This window comes from Paroedura picta, chromosome 6 (genome assembly GCF_049243985.1).
Source record: "Paroedura picta isolate Pp20150507F chromosome 6, Ppicta_v3.0, whole genome shotgun sequence".
Classification (NCBI taxonomy): domain Eukaryota; kingdom Metazoa; phylum Chordata; class Lepidosauria; order Squamata; family Gekkonidae; genus Paroedura; species Paroedura picta.
In genome coordinates, this window is record NC_135374.1 from 28,768,328 (window position 1) to 28,786,164 (window position 17,837).

At 44.0% G+C, this 17,837-nt stretch overlaps 1 long non-coding RNA gene across 1 annotated transcript; it reads left to right on the top strand.

Annotated features, from left to right (window-relative positions):
* The first annotated feature begins 2,788 nt into the window (after window positions 1–2,788).
* On the top strand, window positions 2,789–17,776 carry LOC143840648 (uncharacterized). The gene is made up of 3 exons (XR_013232282.1): window positions 2,789–2,841; window positions 12,509–12,588; window positions 17,674–17,776. It is a non-coding gene; the product is annotated as an uncharacterized LOC143840648 (long non-coding RNA).
* The last annotated feature ends 61 nt before the right edge of the window (window positions 17,777–17,837 follow it).

Sequence of the window (17,837 nt, forward strand, 5' to 3'; positions counted from 1 at the left end):
TTATGGAAGGAGCCAGACAGATCATCTAGCTGAACCCCTTGCCTAATGCAGGATCAACCTAAAGCATCCATAAGTAACTGTCCAGCCACTGCTTTAAGACCGGCAATGAGGGGGGGGGGGCTCATCACCTTCTTAGGCAGCTGATTCCACAACTGAACTACTCTGACTGTGGAAAAAAAAATCCTGGTACCTAGCCAGTACTATTCCACACATAGTTTAAACCCATACTGCAGGTCCTATCCTCTGCTGTCAACAGGGACTATACCCTGACATTCTCCAAGAGATAACCTTTCAGATACTTAAAGAGAGCAATTATATCCCCTCTCAGCATCCTCTTCTCCAGGCTGAAATATTCCCAAGTCCTTCAGCCTCACCCTCTGTCTGATGGTAACAGCCCTCTTCCCAGGGAGGCCAGCTCTGCTCGGCTTTTATCAGTTAATCAACACCTTGCTTCCTTTAAATTTTAAAGAGCCACAGTGTCCTATGGGGGAAGATATGGTTTCCCAAATATAATGGCCCTTTAAAATTTAGAGGGAAAGGTAACCCCATTTAACAGCTCTTTCCTATCTTTCCCTCTACGTTCCTGAGCCTGTCTAGAACTCTGAAATGCTGGGAGATACATTTTTGTTACTCATGGAACTTGGGAAGTACTGGGGGTCATTTCAGATATCCCCAAGTCTGTAGAGAAAGGGTAGGTAACAAATACATAATACATAATAACCACCACCACCATGACCTGAAACTGCTAACAGATAAGGCCAGATGTGCACCTCTAGTCATTCATGAGCAACCCTCTACTGCATGGAAGACTATCATGGAAAAAAATATCATGGAAAAGGAGCTTCCAGGTAGTTGTAACTGCTGTACTTGTTATAATTGCACACATTATTATTCTGGAGTTCCTCTTTGCTGCAGGGCAGAGCAGCAAATACCTGTTCTGGCAGCAGGAAACAGACATCCAACCCCCTTCCCCCCATTATCTGCTACAAGATTTAAGGAGAGCAATTCTTAGCATGTTTACTCAGAATCCTACTCAATGGGGCTTATTCCCATGAAAGTGTAGGATTACATTGTCTGTTTTTCAATGGTGTCAGGACCTGCCTATTCCTGGAGCCATCTTTTTCATTGCCCCATAGCCTCTTAAGAGTCTTACACAAAACTGTGATGACTGAGATCCAAACACTTGACTGGCCCTTTTGTTTTCCTGGATAGGGATGCTAAGGTTTCTATTGCATTGACTGCTGCTTCTGTAGAAAAGAGAGAGGGGCTCTTTAGCTGGCTTATAGGCATCAGAATTCTTTTAAAAACTGGCACTAGTGATTTTGTGTGACTCCTGGGCTGACTGTATTTATTTCTGGCCCTGCTGATTGCAGTACAGTCACCAGAGACTTCCATATAGCATAGCTACTGTACTGATGTCTATAGGCTAGATGTAAAATAATATGGCATTACCCAGGAAGAAGGGAATATGCATTGCTTAATATGGTCTAAAATGTAACAACACAGGAAATCTTTTATTCCCTTCTGAGCACATTATTGTCAGAGTGGTAATAACAGCATAAAGCAGGTATAGCCCACATTAAACCTGGAATGGAGTACATTTTATGGCTTTGCAACACAAGAAGTTTGAGACTAGTTTACAGAACAGGATGTTGAGAATGGGAAGTGTGAAGTGCAAACATGCTAAAGTTCCTGATCAAGTTCAAGATGCTGGTTTTAATCTTCAGGACCTTACAGAATCATAGAATTGGAAGGGATCTCCAGGGTCATCTAGTCCAACCCCCTGCAGAACGCAGGAAATTCATAACTACCTGCCCATCCACAATGACCCCGATTCCATGTCCAGATGATGCCCCCCCCACAAAAGAAACATAATCCCTGGTCAGTGTGGTCTGGAGAAAATCCACCTTCTGACCCCAAAGTAGTATTCAGCATTTCCCTGTGCATGCAAGAAAGGGCCATAAGAGCCAAGCTCAGACACAGTCCCTTCTGCCCACCCACTTACAATCTGCCTAAGTTCATAGAATCAGCATTTCTATCAGATGGCTATCCAGCCTCTGCTTAAATACTTCCAAAGACGGAGAACCCAAGGAAGCCTGTTCAACGGAGGAACAGCTCTAACTGGATGTTAGAAAATTCTTTTGAATTAATTTCACCCCCATTCGTTCTTTTCCAGCCCTCTGGGGGCAACCTCTCCAAGTATGCCTTCAGAATACCATTATGATACCAACTTGGTCGAGATCCCTGGCCCCAGAGAAATCTCACTGGACTCACCTAGAGCCAGGGCCTTTTTGGCTCTGATTTCTGTCTGGTGGAATTAGTTGCCAGTAGAGCCCTGAGTCCTGGTGGAACTAATAAAGTAGCACTAATAAAAATAGCCCTCTTCCAGCAGGCCAATGGTTGAAACCAGGTGAATAAAGAACAACTGCTGGACTCCCCCTTTTCCATGCCCCTCCCATGTTCTTTCTTCTCCCACATCGGTTTACCCATGCCTGTGGAAGTCTATAGTCATGCCTATAGACAAGAGAATTAGAAAGACATGGGGGCTGTGGAAGTGGTATTCGGTATGTTAAGAATTTTACATTGTTTTATATTTTACCGTGGTTTTAATATACGGTATGTTGTGAGCTGTCCTAAGCCCACTTGTGCAGAGAGGTGGCCTAGAAATTGAACGATAAAATAAATAAAATGTTGGATTGTTTAATTAACATGATCTGATTCCATTCATACCCATATCAAACTGATAATGCATGCATTTGTTTTTGTTTTTTTAGAATCAAAGCACTTATTTTTGAGGCAAGTGTGTGAGGAATTAGCTCTGAAATGTCACCTAGTAGTAAGGTAGTACAAACAACCACAATTCCCTGTTAATAATCTGAGTAGAGATGAATAAATGTCCCCTATTTTGTTTCTTTTTACAGTCTCATATTTTTGTCAGTGGTTTAAATTCTCTGCTGTTTGCTGTTGGATTCATAGATTCAAATTGTGCATCTGGATTGGATCTTTTTTGTTCATAATTTCATATGAGTAAGAGACCTAGAAGAGCCTCTTGTGGCGCAGAGTGGTAAGGCAGCAGAAATGTTGTCTGAAAGCTCTGCCTATGAGGCTGGGAGTTCAATACCAGCAGCCGGCTCAAGGTTGACTCAGCCTTCCGTCCTTCCGAGGTCGGTAAAATGAGTACTCAGCTTGCTGGGGGTAAACGGTAATGACTGGGTAAGGAACTGGCAAACCACCCCGTATTGAATCTGCCATGAAAATGCTAGAGGGTGTCACCCCAAGGGTCAGACATGATTCGGTGCTTGCACAGGGGATACCTTTACCTTTACCTTTAAGAGACCCACAAGGATTTGTGGTTGGTATTTCATTCCTGTTCACTATTTCTTCTTTCTGTTCTGTGGCAGCCTTTCCCCTTTCTTCCTTCATTTCTTCCCACCTACAAGCCAAAATTTATCTTCCCTTCTTTCCATCCCTCTGGCAGCCTATCCCTGGGAAAGCTCTGGACAAGCTGAGTGGTGCCAGCTGAGGTAAGCCCATTCGTGCAGTGGGGAATCTGCAAGAACTTGCATGGGGCACCTAAGTTTGTATCTCCAAAACACTTTTTCTTCCCCTCCTCCTGGCAATCCCCACATCCTAATTTTTACCTGCCTCCTTCTCTCCTTTCCACCAATCAGCTTCTCCTTCCTCATATATAGTGATCATTTTTAACTTAATTTTTAATTTTAAGTTATAAAGCAACTTACATTGCCTCTCCACCATTTTAACCTCAGAACAAATTTATGGGTATGTGACTGTCCCAAAATCACCCAGGAAACTTTTGCAGATTCAAACCTAAGTATCTGATGTCCTAATTTGAAATTCTATACTACACTGGCTTTCATGGTTTGGCTGATGTTGAATGGTAGCAAGCAGCCTGGATTGGGTAAGTCATGTAGGCTGCCCAGTATTTACTGGCCACAATCAGTCCTCCCTCAAAGGCCAAACAGATCTGGGAAGGGCTCTGACTTCTTCCCTTGACTTTTACTTACAGAAACCAAGGCTTGAAGTCTGGAAATACTGTTGTAGTTGCCCAGGAATTGGCACTGATGGCATCAATGTATTAAAGCTATAAGAATTCATTTTATCATTTGATGGGAGTTATTCCTTTTTCTTAAGATTTCAGATTTTTCTGCAATCCTGAGCTTTTCATTTGATTTGTAGGAACATCTGTTTTATTTATCCATCCCCCCAGTGTTTGGAATTTAATATCCACCGATAGGGATGCCATCCTCCGGGAAGGACCTGGGGATCCTCTGGAATTACATCTCATCTCCAGACTTGACAGATTGGTAAAACTGGAAAAAAATGGATACTTTGGAGGGTGGATTCTTTGGCATTGTGCCCCTCTGAAGTCCCTGTCCTCCTCAGACTCCATTCACAAATCCCCAGGAATTTCCCAACCTGAATCTGGCAACCCATCCCCCACTGGAGGAGAAATCTGTCAAACCTGCCCCACATGGATCCATTTTGATTACAAGATTTATTAATTTGCATGTGCATCATTTACACACTAGAAATATAGCCCGCTATAGAAGGCATACAGCGGGCTCTAGAAACGAACCTTTGATGGTGTCCCACGGCGATGGGTCTCGACGTCGGCTCCGGCGGCGGGGGAGGCAGGGAGCCCCTGGCAGCCGCGCTCGGCGCGACCCCTATACCGCTGGCCCGCTCTTACATCATCTGCCCCAAGCATTCCTACTAATCGCATGGAAACACGGTCGTCTGGTGGAAAAGACGCCGTGACTGTGCCCCTTTGAACAATGCTGATGGGCGGGGGAGAAGCGGCGTGACGCCACGGAGGCAGGAGGAGGCCGCGAATCCCACTCGAGGGCGGGGCAGAGCCTTCGCCCCTCCTTCTCTTCCCAGAATCCATTGGGAGCAGTGCGGCCTGCTCCGGTTGCCATGGAGCATGCGGCGGTGCTTCGCGCGAAGCGGAAACGCGGGGGGTCGGCGCCGGCCGAAGCTCTGCTGCTGGCCTGCAAGCGGCTCCGTACCGAGTCCGAGGTTGCCGACGCCCCCGCCGGCGGAGATGGAGTGGAGAAGAATCTCTTCAAACTGGTGGCGACCATGGCCTCTCAGGTGAGGCTCCCTTGGGCAGCGGCCTGACGCGGTGAGAGGCGCTTCGCGCCTCTCGCCGCGTCAGGCCGCTGGGCAGGGAGTCCCCAGCAGCCGCGCTGTGCGCAGCTGCCTGGGACTCCCTCGGGTAGGCGGCTGATGCGGCGAGAGGCGCTTCGCGCCTCTCACCGCGTCAAGCCAGGAGCAACTGCGAGCCGCGCCCTCGCAGCTTGCAGTTGCTGGGGCTGGGAATCGGAGGGACCAATCGGCAGGCACTTCGCACCTGCCAATTGGTCCCTCCGATTGTCTGTCCTGAGGAAGGGTCCAACCCGGACCCTTCCTCATCACGGACAAAGCCCACCTCAACAGGGCTTAACCATTTATTTAGTCAGTGGCGCCCGTGGCGCCACGGGCGGTTTAAAGATAGGTAGGTAGGTAGGTAGGTAGGTAGGTAGGTAGGTAGGTAGGTAGGTAGATAGATAGATAGATAGATAGATAGATAGATAGATAGATAGATAGATAGATAGATAGATAGATAGATAGATAGATAGATAGATAATTTATGAACATATAAATAATTATGGAAAATGTATTCTATTAATGACAAAAATCCAATTTGAGGAAATGGAATGAAAATTCTTAAAGGGAAAGCTAAAAACAAAAACAATAAAATGGAGTTGAGGCATCAGGGATAAAGTATTTCAAAATCATGCTTGTATCTACATTGTGTATTGAAACAAGCATATATACTTATTATACAGACAGACATTGCATTGAGAACTGCAAAATACTAGCTGGTCTATAGCAGTAGCTGGTTTCCAGAGCTATCTAATTCTACTCAACAGTGAGTTGGCTCAGTAACAAACCGGGCTGAAGACAGGACTCTGAGTGAAATGGTGTAATATAGCACATCCCTGTTGAAGTAATTAGGGCTAACACAATTCTGGCTAGCGAGGAGGTGCTGGTCATGATTGTAAATTAATATTTTCCAGTGGCTACCCATGTACTCAAGTGTCAGTATTGATCAAATTTACCTCTGCCCAATTAATGCTGATGGATTCAACAGCACCATACGCCTGCTCATCTGTTAGCCAATTAAGATAAGTCCTGGACTTGTCCTAATAGCTGTATTTATTGTCATCAGGAATATTGATATATTGCTGTAGTGTGTTACAGCCAATACTAACTCAAGCCATGATACTACTTTGGGATTCATCTCAGGCATGATAAACCACAGTGGGGTGTATCCTACCCATCCCCCCCCCTTGTGACAATCTCACCCAGCCAGCATGCCTTTTCTTAGAGACAACAGGAGAGCTTTCTCCTTGGATGTAGGGAGCCCTTAAAAGAACAGGATCAAGAGGAGATCTCCCATATTTCTGAATATCACTGGGCGACAGAATACTGATACCTGACCTCTATTGAGTTGCAAGCTGGATTGCTTAAGGCCTGATGAAACCCCCCCTATGGTGCTTGGGCCATCAAAATGCACTTTAGAGGATAACTCTCTCCATGGCAGGAATACCATTTACAAGTCTTTTAGCTCATGAATGAGCCCCAATACAGGCACTGGTGACTAGATTCAGCATATATTTGAACTGATATACAGAGCAAGAGATTTTTTTTAATGTTGCACTGAAAGGACCATGGTCATGAGGAATGCTTTTGATAGATCCTAGATGCAACTTTTTAATCAGCCCATTAAAAAGTCAGGCATCTAAGAGAATTTAACCTACTGAGCAACAGAAGCACCTTGATTTTAACGAAGGTCAACAAGAAATAAACCAGAAATCCCAGCAATGCGGTTGAGTTTCTTTTTTGTTCCATGGTGTCCAAGAAGCCAGTCCTTCCTAACAGGTTCCCAATTAAGGTTTGGTTGGGTTTTGTTTTAATGCCCCCATTTTTTTAAAAAGGGTAGTTGACAAGATCCCTTTTTAAAGATCACTTCCCCTTACTATAACGTTGGTGCCTGAACAGGCACAAATATTTTGCTGTTGTCTCTTTAATTTGATTTAACTGGGGGGGAAATGTAAAGCCATTTGTTGGCCTCCAGCCCGCAATGCGGGCATGAGTTATAGGGTAATATTTCACACCCTGTTGTGTCTTATTACTTAACTAATAACAATATTTACCCAGAGTTTTCCCAAGCATCTTAGACAAGCTTAAAGAAATCTTGATTAAAGAATGACAGCCCAAAGTATTGGATATTAAATATAAATAAGAATAATATGAAGAGAGCTTAAGAGTTTACTGTTGTGCCCTGGTAGTTTACAGTAAATCAGGATGATGTGCAACTCACTTCTCCAGCAAGCTTTCTGAATTGCCGGCACTGTGCAACGCTGCTACCTGCCTCTTTTCACAGGCAGAGAAGGACATTTGGCAGAGGCTGTGTCACGTCAATCTTCTGCACAGGCTTTGAGTCCAGGAGCAAATGGTAGACTGGGATGGAGAGCAGGGCTTCCAGCTCATGTTTTATGGAGCCATGAGGAAAAGGAGACTGCTCACATTTGGAGAAATGTAACAAGGTTGTCAATGCCCATTGCCATTGCACAAACTTTGCATTTCCCATGCCAACTGCTGGCCTGGAACGTTGTTGGTACTAAATAAATAAACTACAGTAGGAGGAGCTGCAGCAGCTTGCAGGCATACATTCCCCCACTATTACAAATTAATAGTTATGCCACCATGTAAAAAAAGACATATACAGTGCTGGATGTTCCACAGGAGTAAAACTATAAGTGCAGACAACAATTACAGCACGATAACAGCAATAACTAATACAAGTACAGAAGATAGCAACAGATGCCATTGCCTCTGTTTCATTGTCTGGGGGAAACAAAAAACAGTTTCCAGTTTATTGTGTGTTGATGAGGGGTTGCGGGTTCAGGCAAGTGCTAGCTTTACCCCTAGGTTCAGAAAATATAGCTCCCTAAGTGTCCAGTTAGTTAGTTTTCATCTCTGTTTCCCCAAGGTTATTCAGCTATTTTGAAAATGATTGTTGTCACAGTGAGATATCAGCATCACTTCTGCATCAGTTATACACCACTGTGTCTTCTTTTGGAAGGGCTAACTTTCGCTTCCTGTCCTTTATCCCTTTTTTCTCTTGACCTCTCCTGTCGACTTGAGAGATTGGGATCCATATTATACAAATGATGACCCACAAGGCTGTGCAGGCAGCATCTCTTTTCCTCCTATGTATTTCCCATTCCAGAAAACTTCCTTTTCCCCCTTCCCAATAGACCCCATACCCTTTCTCAACATCTGTCATGAACCCACTCTCACCCCACCTTACCTATATCTGCCTCTCCACCTTCACGTTTCCCTCCTTCTTTCCCCCTGGAAACCCCTCCCCAAGGAATGTCTGGTCATGTTGTAAAAGTTGTACAGTAGGCAGGTCACATATGTAAGTGCTGCAGTGGTTGTCTTCAGGCCTAACAAAGTAGTCTCTCAGCCCCATCTATCCCACAGGGTTTCTGTTGTGGGGAGATGAAAGGGAAGGTGACTGTAAGCCACTGAGCCTCCTTTGGGTAGAGAAAAGCAGCATATAAGAACCAACTCCTCCACTTCCTTCTAGTGCAAATCAGGCAGTTTCATGGGTATGCATACCACTGAGTTTAGCAGAAGCAAGTTTTCCAGATGAGTCATGCAGTGGTCACTGCTGAGCCCTCTTTAGTTCCTCTTCACTTTCTGCCATTAGAGTGGAATCATCTGCATATCTGAGGTTTTTGATATTTCTCCCTGCAATCTTGATCCCAATTTGTGACTCATCTAACCCTGCCTTTCTCATGATGTGCTCCGCATACAAGTTAAATAGGCAAGGTGACAGTATACAACCTTGCACAACTCTTTTCTCAATTTTGAACCAAATAGTTATTCCATTCCCAGTTCTCACAGTTGCTTCTTGACCTGCATATAGGTTTCTCAAGAGACAGCTAAGATGCTTTGGTATTCCCATCTCTTTAAAAACTTGCCACAATTTGTTGTGCTCTACACAATCAAATGGGGGTAGTTACTGACCTGGAGCCAGACATCCTGGAATGTGAAGTCAAATGGGCCTTAGGAAGTCTGAGCAACAATAAAGCTAGTGGTGGTGACAGCATTCCAGTTGAACTATTCAAAATCTTAAAGGACGATGCAATAAAAGTGCTACACTCAATATGCCAGCAAATTTGGAAAACTCAACAATGGCCACAGGATTGGAAAAGGTCAGTTTACATTCCAATCCCAAAGAAGGGCAATGCCAATGAATGTTCAAACTACCGCACCATTGCACTAATTTCTCATGCTAGCAAAGTTATGCTCAAAATCCTACAAGCTAGGCTCCAGCAATATGTGGACCGAGAACTTCCAGAAGTACAGGCAGGATTTCGAAGAGGCAGAGGAACTAGAGATCAAATTGCCAACATACGCTGGATCATGGAGAAAGCTAGGGAGTACCAGAAGAACGTCTACTTCTGCTTCATTGACTATGCTAAAGCCTTTGATTGTGTGAAGCACAACAAATTGTGGCAAGTTCTTAAAGAGATGGGAATACCAGAGCATCTTATTTGTCTCTTGAGAAATTTATATGCAGGTCAAGAAGCGACAGTGAGAACTGAACATGGAATCACTGACTGGTTCAAAATTGAGAAAGGAGTTCGGCAAGGCTGTATACTGACGCCTTGCCTATTTAACTTGTATGCAGAGCACATCATGAGAAATGCGGGATTAGAGGAGTCACAAATTGGGATCAAGATTGCTTGGAGAAATATCAACAACCTCAGATATGCAGATGATACCACTCTAATGGCAGAAAGTGAAGAGGAACTAAAGAGCCTGTTGATGCGGGTGAAGGAGGAGAGTGTAAAAGTTGGCTTGAAACTCAACATCAAGAAAACAAAGATCATGGCATCTGGCCCTCTCAATTCCTGGCAAATAGATGGGGAAGAAATGGAGATAGTGACAGATTTTATTTTCCTGGGCTCCAAGATCACTGCAGATGGGGACTGCAGCAAAGAAATTAAAAGACGCTTGCTCCTGGGGAGGAAAGCTATGTCAAATCTAGACAGCATCCTAAAAAGCAGAGACATCACCCTGCCAACAAAAGTGCGTTTAGTCAAGGCTATGGTATTCCCAGTTGCAATGTATGGCTGCGAAAGTTGGACCATAAGGAAGGTCGAGCGTCAAAGAATTGAGGCTTTTGAACTCTGGTGCTGGAGAAGATTCTTGCGAGTCCCTTGGACTGCAAGGCGAACAAACCGGTCAATCCTAGAGGAGATCAGCCCTGACTGCTCCTTAGAAGGCCAGATCCTGAAGATGAAACTGAAATACTTTGGCCACCTCATGAGAAGGAAGGACTCCCTGGAGAAGAGCCTAATGCTGGGAGCGATTGAGGGCAAAAGAAGAAGGGGACGACAGAGAATGAGGTGGCTGGATGGAGTCACTGAAGCAGTAGGTGCAAACTTAAATGGACTCCGGGGAATGGTAGAGGACAGGAAGGCCTGGAGGATCATTGTCCATGGGGTCGCGATGGGTCGGACACGACTTCGCACATAACAACAACAACACAATCAAAGGCTTTAGCACAGTCAATGAAGCAGAAGTAGATGTTTTTCTGGAACTCCCTAGCTTTCTCCGTGATCCAGCATATGTTGACAATTTGATCTCTAGTTCCTCTGCCTCTTTGAAATCCTGCCTGATCACTAAGATCAGTGGTCCCCAATCCCCGGTCTGGGGACTGGTACCTGTCCATGGATCAGTCAGTACCGGGCCGCAGTTCCTCCTCAACCTCCTCCCTGGCTGCTGCCTTGGTGGCTGCCCTGCCAAACTGCCGCTGGCTCACCCTCGGTACTCTCCAGTGGTCGCTATGGCTGGGGCTACCTTGAAGCATGTGTACTTGGTGGTTGCTCTTCAAATCACAACATTGTCTAGTACTAAATATGGCGTGGCACTGCACAGCTGCTGCTGACAGTGTCCCCCAGTGGGTGGCGGGAAGTCAGGGGCACCAGCGGGAAAGCAAGCAAAGCAGGGGCTCAGGCGGCAGTGGTGACGTCCCTTGGCAAAAGACTATTCCCCCCCCGGGCCTTAGTAAAATTGTCAAGTGTTGACCAGTCCCCAGAGATAAAAAGGTTGGGGACCACGGACTTAGATCACTTAGACACTTTCAACTGCCTCGTTGCTCACAAAAGGGTTACACCGAGTTCAGGCCAAAAATATTGTCTAGGTATTTACAAGTGTTATTAGAAATTGAGCAGGATCATGCTCAACCACTGTTACTAATTTGTTGTACTGATGAAGTACTAGCACATTCCAGTGTATTTTTAATGCATTCCATTTTCCTCTCTGATCACATTTTGTAAAGCAAAAATACATGAGGCTGAATTAAAAGTGCCAGACATCAGCCCTGTGGACTGGGACTGAAACCACTGCAGCCTGTGCAATGTGAAATTACGTAAATTTCAATTACAATTCAGATTGCACAAATTGACTCTTTGCTGCAGTTGTGGACATCATTAAATACAATCCATTCCAAGGACAAACTTCCCTCTGGAGCCACAGAGAACGGCAAACAGAAGCAAGCAAGCAGATTTCCAATAGCAAGCTCCATTGTGCATTGGGGAGGGGGCAGACCCACTGAGCTCACTCTGTAGTGAAATGGAATTATTTCGCCAGGCAGAATCTCCTTCCAGCACTTTATTAATAAGCCTTAGACCCCCATCTGCACTTTTAGAAGCACTGCGTCTAGGGACCTACTCAAAGCACTGCTCCATCTGGTCCCATCTATGGGACTTTCGCCATGTTTCCGAACAGTGCCAAAACCTTGGACATGTCTAGGGTTATTGCATGGTTTCGGGATATAGCCAATACCTCTAGGTCCCATCTATGCTGCAAGCCAAAGCGGCACTGTAACTCGCTTCTCTGTTACAGCTGCAGTGCAGCACATAGAGAACCGTAGTGTACCTATGTTTCGAAGAAGGAAACAAAGGTAGTTTCTTAAACAGTAAAAAAGAAAATGAACTTGGCCTTCTAACAGCTGGTGCGGAGATGTGCCTCCTCCAAGCCCTGTCTCTCTCTTCCACATGCCAAAGAGGCCCAGGTAACTCTTAGCACAGCTTTCCTTGGGCTCAGCTCAAAAACGCTTAATAGAGCCTTCAGCTTGCCCCCCCCCCCCCCTTACACAATACTGAATGCTCGCCACAGTCTCATTATGACTTATGCCCAGCTTGTGTAGCTTCTTGCTGAGTGCTGAAACCTTCTATTTGTTTCATACTTCGATAAACCTCAATGACATACAGGGGCGAATGGTGCCTGAGAGTTTCTCAGAGTCTGTGGCTCTTTAAAGGAGGGAACTGTCCCTTTATGGCAAGATGCCAAGAGCACTGCTAGGGAGGAAGATAATTACCCAACTGAGAAGTATGCCTGGATTTTTTTTTTAAAGGCTCTAAATGCTGAACTAGCAAGGAAGTTGGAAGGCAGAGATACAGTCGGCAAGAGGAAGCTTGGAAAGGGACTCTTCAGGTATGCTAATTAACCCAGAGGGCTTCTGGGAAAAGAAAGATGCTGACTGGCTTATACGGATATTATTAAGCTGTTTGAGTTATTGAATAAAAAGGGCTCAGAGAGGGAGTTGTGGAAATATGACTGGCTAAATGGCTTGGACTCACTGCTTGCAGAGAATGGCTTTTCACTATCCCGTCCTGACATCTAAGCAATAAGCTCCCCCCCCCCACCCCACACGATTGGTGGATCAAGCCTACATTGAAGCATGTGTACTTGGTGGTTGCTCTTCAAATCACAACATTGTCTAGTACTGAACACTTCCCAAAGTCTAAGCCCAGCAAGCGTTTGGAAGAGGGAGAGGGGTTGTGGAGAGAACTGTGGCCAAGCTATTTCATTTTTGGCACTGGGACTCCCATGAACACCCTGAAGATGGACTGTGTTTTGATTAGCCTAGTTTTTGTACCCTTTTTGGAGCTGGGGTTTTAATTTTTGAATGAATATTTAGATTGGTCTTTTTAGGACCAAACTTTGCACCACCTAGATGCTAAACCTCTGAGAGTTCATTAACAAATTGTTGGGGCAGAAAGGAATAAATGCTGTTGTCAACAAAGCAGAAGGCACCCTTGCTTGGTTTCCCAGCTGCAAGGAAGTGAAGACGAGCAAGCCCAACATAACACAGAGTACATAAAACCCAGAACTAAATATTAATTACATGAAACATTTGGATCTTGACAGAGATCAAAAAAGATTTCATGCTCAAACTGGCTGTGGGAAAATTATAAGACATTCATTCATCAGAGAGAGACTGGAACCTAACTATCTATGTCGGCAGCTTGTCAAAAAGGCTTGTCAATACATCATCTTGCTAGAAAAGGCAGGTACAATACATTTTACTATTTCATATCTCTAAAATATGGTTGCGATTCTCATATTATTTAACAAATAATAATTTCATCATCTTGTATAAAGTTGTTCCGAAATCCCGAAGAAGAGCTTTTAAAAACATGCTGGCTTTAGCATATGATTATGCACACACACAACCCCCCCCCCCCTAAATCTCCAATAAATAAATGCCAAGTAGAAACCATTGCAGCATGTGCTCATGTGATCAGAGGTGAGGAAATCAAAAGGATAAATCACCCAAACATTTGCAAAAATAGCAAGCCTCTTGCAACGCATGTACCGTATATACTCGCATATAAGCCGACCCGCATATAAGCTGATTTTATCGACTCGCATTTAAGCTGAAGGTGGGAAATGCAGCAGGCTACTGGTAAATTAGGGTGGCCTAAGTGCTTAATCCATGCTCCATCATCACAGGCTCTCCCATCCAGCCCCCCCCATCCTACAACAAATACAGAAAAGTCAAAAGGATGAATCGCTGCTGGTTTTTGTACCACACTTTTCGCTAACCAAAGGAGTCTCAAAGCGGCTTACAGTTGCCTTCCCTTCCTCTCTTGATGCCAGACACCCTGAGAGAGCACTGACAGAACTGCTCTGTGAGAACAGCTCTGGCAGGAGAACCAAACAGTGCCCCCCAGGCCAGCAAACCAGAACAGAACAGTAGTACCTAAAGTTGGCAACCTACTACAACAAGTACAACAGCTTCCAAACTGGAGGCTACTGTGCCCCCCCCCAGAACAAAACACTGAAATAAGCAACTGTAAAACTGAAAACTGAAAGAAAGAACTGTAAAAATCAACTTTTAAAAGAAACACAACCCCAAGAAGAAAAGGCAAACAATGCTGCCCCTCAGATAAAAGAATAAAGAAACACTAGGAGAAAGAAACAGTAAATCCCAAAGCACCCTCAAAAGCCACCCCACCCCACCCACAGAAACCAAAAGAATAGTTTGGAAGAGAAAAGAAGGGGGAAAAAGTCAAACCTTAGTCAAACCATTGATGTCCTACAAGCTGCCAGCTTTCAAGATCTTTGCAGAAGGCAATGGTTAGCTGGGAGCAACTAGCTCACTTGCAAAAAGTTAATCTGCAAAAAGCAATGCTATGTTTGGCTGGCTGGGAGTAATATGCTCATCTTGCAACAAGGTCAGCACAGTTTGCAACAAACTCAGCTGCAAAAAGCAATGCTACGATTGGCTATCTGGGAGCAGGCTGTTATTTCAATAACCCGCGTATAAACTTTTTAGTGCTAAAAACTGTGCTGGAAAACTCGGCTTATACGCGAGTATATACAGTATGTTGAAATGTGTTCGCTCCTTGAAGGGGTACCAAGTCAATATGAAGCAGCCTGCTATCCTATGCCCTGGGGAGAAACAGAGAGAATGAGACAGTTTCAAAATTGTTTCAGAAAAGCCTTCTCTCCCTGAAGTCCTGATGTATGGAACCTCCAAAAAATCTGCAATTCTCAAGAAAACCATTTATACCTGGTTGAAGCTTTCTCATGCTCTACCTTCAAGGGTGTTGTGTGTCTCTCCCTTCATGCATATTTGTAAGTCTGCCTGGTGAAGAACAGGGTGAATGATTACAGTGGTACAACATTCAATGAAATGTGGACCTACTCATAGCCATTTACTGGGAACAGCCATAAGAATATGTGCTCTTGAAGTTTGGATAAGGAAAGAACAGTACTAATGGTGTGCTGGGAACAGCTAGAAGAATAATTTGTGAGTTAGTTTGCCATACAGGAGCAAGGGTCATTGTCCACTGTGCTAAAGAATTTTCTCATTGAGAAAATGTTTATTCTCTTTTCTTTTTTCTAATTTCAAAGGATGCAGGTTTCTTAATTCCACACTTCCTTAAACGCCATAACTCCAATCCTTTGTGGAACATTTTTTTGATCGGACACACCTAACCACAGATAGAAATTAGATGTACTAATTGTGGATCAGCACCATGAAAACTTTCGAAACTAGCGGTGGGACACCAGCAGTGGCAATTAAGTCCTGTTGCTTGTCCATGCTTCAGGTTTGGCGAAGCTTTATTAGTACAAAGTGTAATGGCTCTTTACAGAGAAAGCAGTGGGATTTTAAGAAGGACAGACACCGTTCTGCCAGCCTGAGGTCTGGCTCTGCTTCCTGACAGTACCTTGCTTCAGCAAGCAAGCTTTCTCCAATGGACAGGAAGTGTTGATGTGAAGAGAAAGCCACAGTAGATGAGAGAGGCAACAAGGAAGGATTGAAAGAGGGGCAGAAGCTTATTCTGCAGCCCTCTTGCCCATCTCTACCAGACACTGAATCATGCAAGCATGAAAACAGATTATTGAGTCTCAAAGTGGAGAAAAGGAGAGGAAAATTAACTACAGATGGAAATATCTTCGATGTGGCCAGGAAGTCCAGCATATTAATGATGTGTTCTCTTCTTATCATTTTCTACACAGAAGAAAGTTTTAAAGGGGGCCAATCATGGGTGCTGGAAGGTGGGGACATGGAGACAATGAGAAAAGGCAGAGAAAGCTTGACTCTTAGCTAGAATTGCAGTGGATGTTCAGCATCACATCATTTCCTGTTTTTTCTCCAAAGCTTTTTTTGGGGATGTCATCCCTAGCCACGAACTACTACACCTGGTTCTAGTGCATGGCCTGGTTTCCCTTTGCCCTGGCAGCCATTTCCAACCCTGGGAAAATATATTCTCAGAACTTCCTAGGTTTGCATACCTCCAGGTGGTGCCTGAAGATCTGCCAAAGTTACAAGTGATCTCCAAAATTCACAGGTCATTTCCACAAGGAGAATTGCTCCTTTACATGGTGGGCTTAACGATAGCTGAGATGAATGATTTCTTGTTTTGTTCAGGCAAGGTACTGCACACTCATAAATTAAACTAACTTCTTATTTAACAAACATTTTATCTTATTAGTGATGCCACGCACACCATAAATGTGACTTCTGGGGGTGTGGCAAGGAGGCATGACCAGCTGGCATTACTTCAGGGGATACTCTAAGTCTGAAGAATATTTCAGGGGTTACTCCATAGTCAAAAGGTTGCAATATAGGATCAAATTCACACCCACTGATCCTGCCATTTCATGCTATTTGGTGGGCAAGAAGAAATAATTCATAAAGAGAGCCAGCAAGTCCACATGAGTCCTCTCACATTCTGAAATGCAAAGCAGCTTGAAAGGTAATAGCTGCCAGGAAAAAAAAATCTTCATTTAGGTATATCTGGTACATACATAGTGTCAGTGACCCAGGTTTGCAGATAATGTATGCAGTCCCAATGACCCTTTTATGTTAGCAGAAAATCAGGGGAGGAAGTGACTCTGAAAAACTGGAGAAGGCACTTTTCTGGTGGGCTTCATTTGTAAACAGTATGCACATCTCTGATTGTATTATGATAAGCCAAGGAAGACAGCAGTTCTTGCATAACCTTTGGTTTACTCTTGCTAAAATACACTGAACTGGGAGGACAGTTGTCATGCTGTGTGCTATATTCACCCGCAATATAGAGAAATATAGATGCACTGGGGAACCAATATGGCAATAAAATATCCAAAATAGACGTATATAGATTCTTCTATCTTCAGTAATTCATTATTCTTTATAATTTCATACAAGTCCTGACGCATTTTGCCATTATAGCTTTTTCAAGGGACAATGGTTTTCATATTTTAGGACCAACAACTTTACAAAATAATCTCTTGACAGAGTATAAGGTCATACTAACAAAAGCTAAACGTAGCTTATGGCGCTCCAGTCAAAACACGTCGGGACTTGTGTGAAATGATAAAGAATAAAGAATTACTGAAGATAGAAGACTCTATATAAGTCCATTTTGGATATTTTATTGCCATATTGGTTCCCCAGTGCATCTATATTTGATTCTTCATTGGGACCCACCCCTCCCAGTTCATTATTTTTGCTTCTGCATATTCACCCCTAAAGTTTTATTAAGGCAATGGGATTGGTGGAATTCTCCCTTTATGCTTCAATGCATGTCTGCTTGGGAGTTATTTTCAGCTTTCACTAACTATTAATAACTACACTTGATTCATTGGAGTAAGTTTTCCAGTTGGGCTTTCATACCAGCTATAATACAGTGAATGGCTGTATATTTCAAATATATTTCTGTGATTGGTACTGCTGAATCTCCACTACTGACAAACTCCAACCTACTTCTCTCTCTCTCTCTCTTTCTCTCACTCACACAGATGCCTCACCCCCAGGAAAGATGATGTTCATCCAACACTTTTGCATTGGGAAAAGGTTCTTCATAATGCACTACTATTTTGTAAGACCAGCATGATCTGCAGAGTTTTAGTTTTTTGAGCACTTTGATTGCTACTTTAGTAAGTAGTGCTTTAAAAAAAAAGGT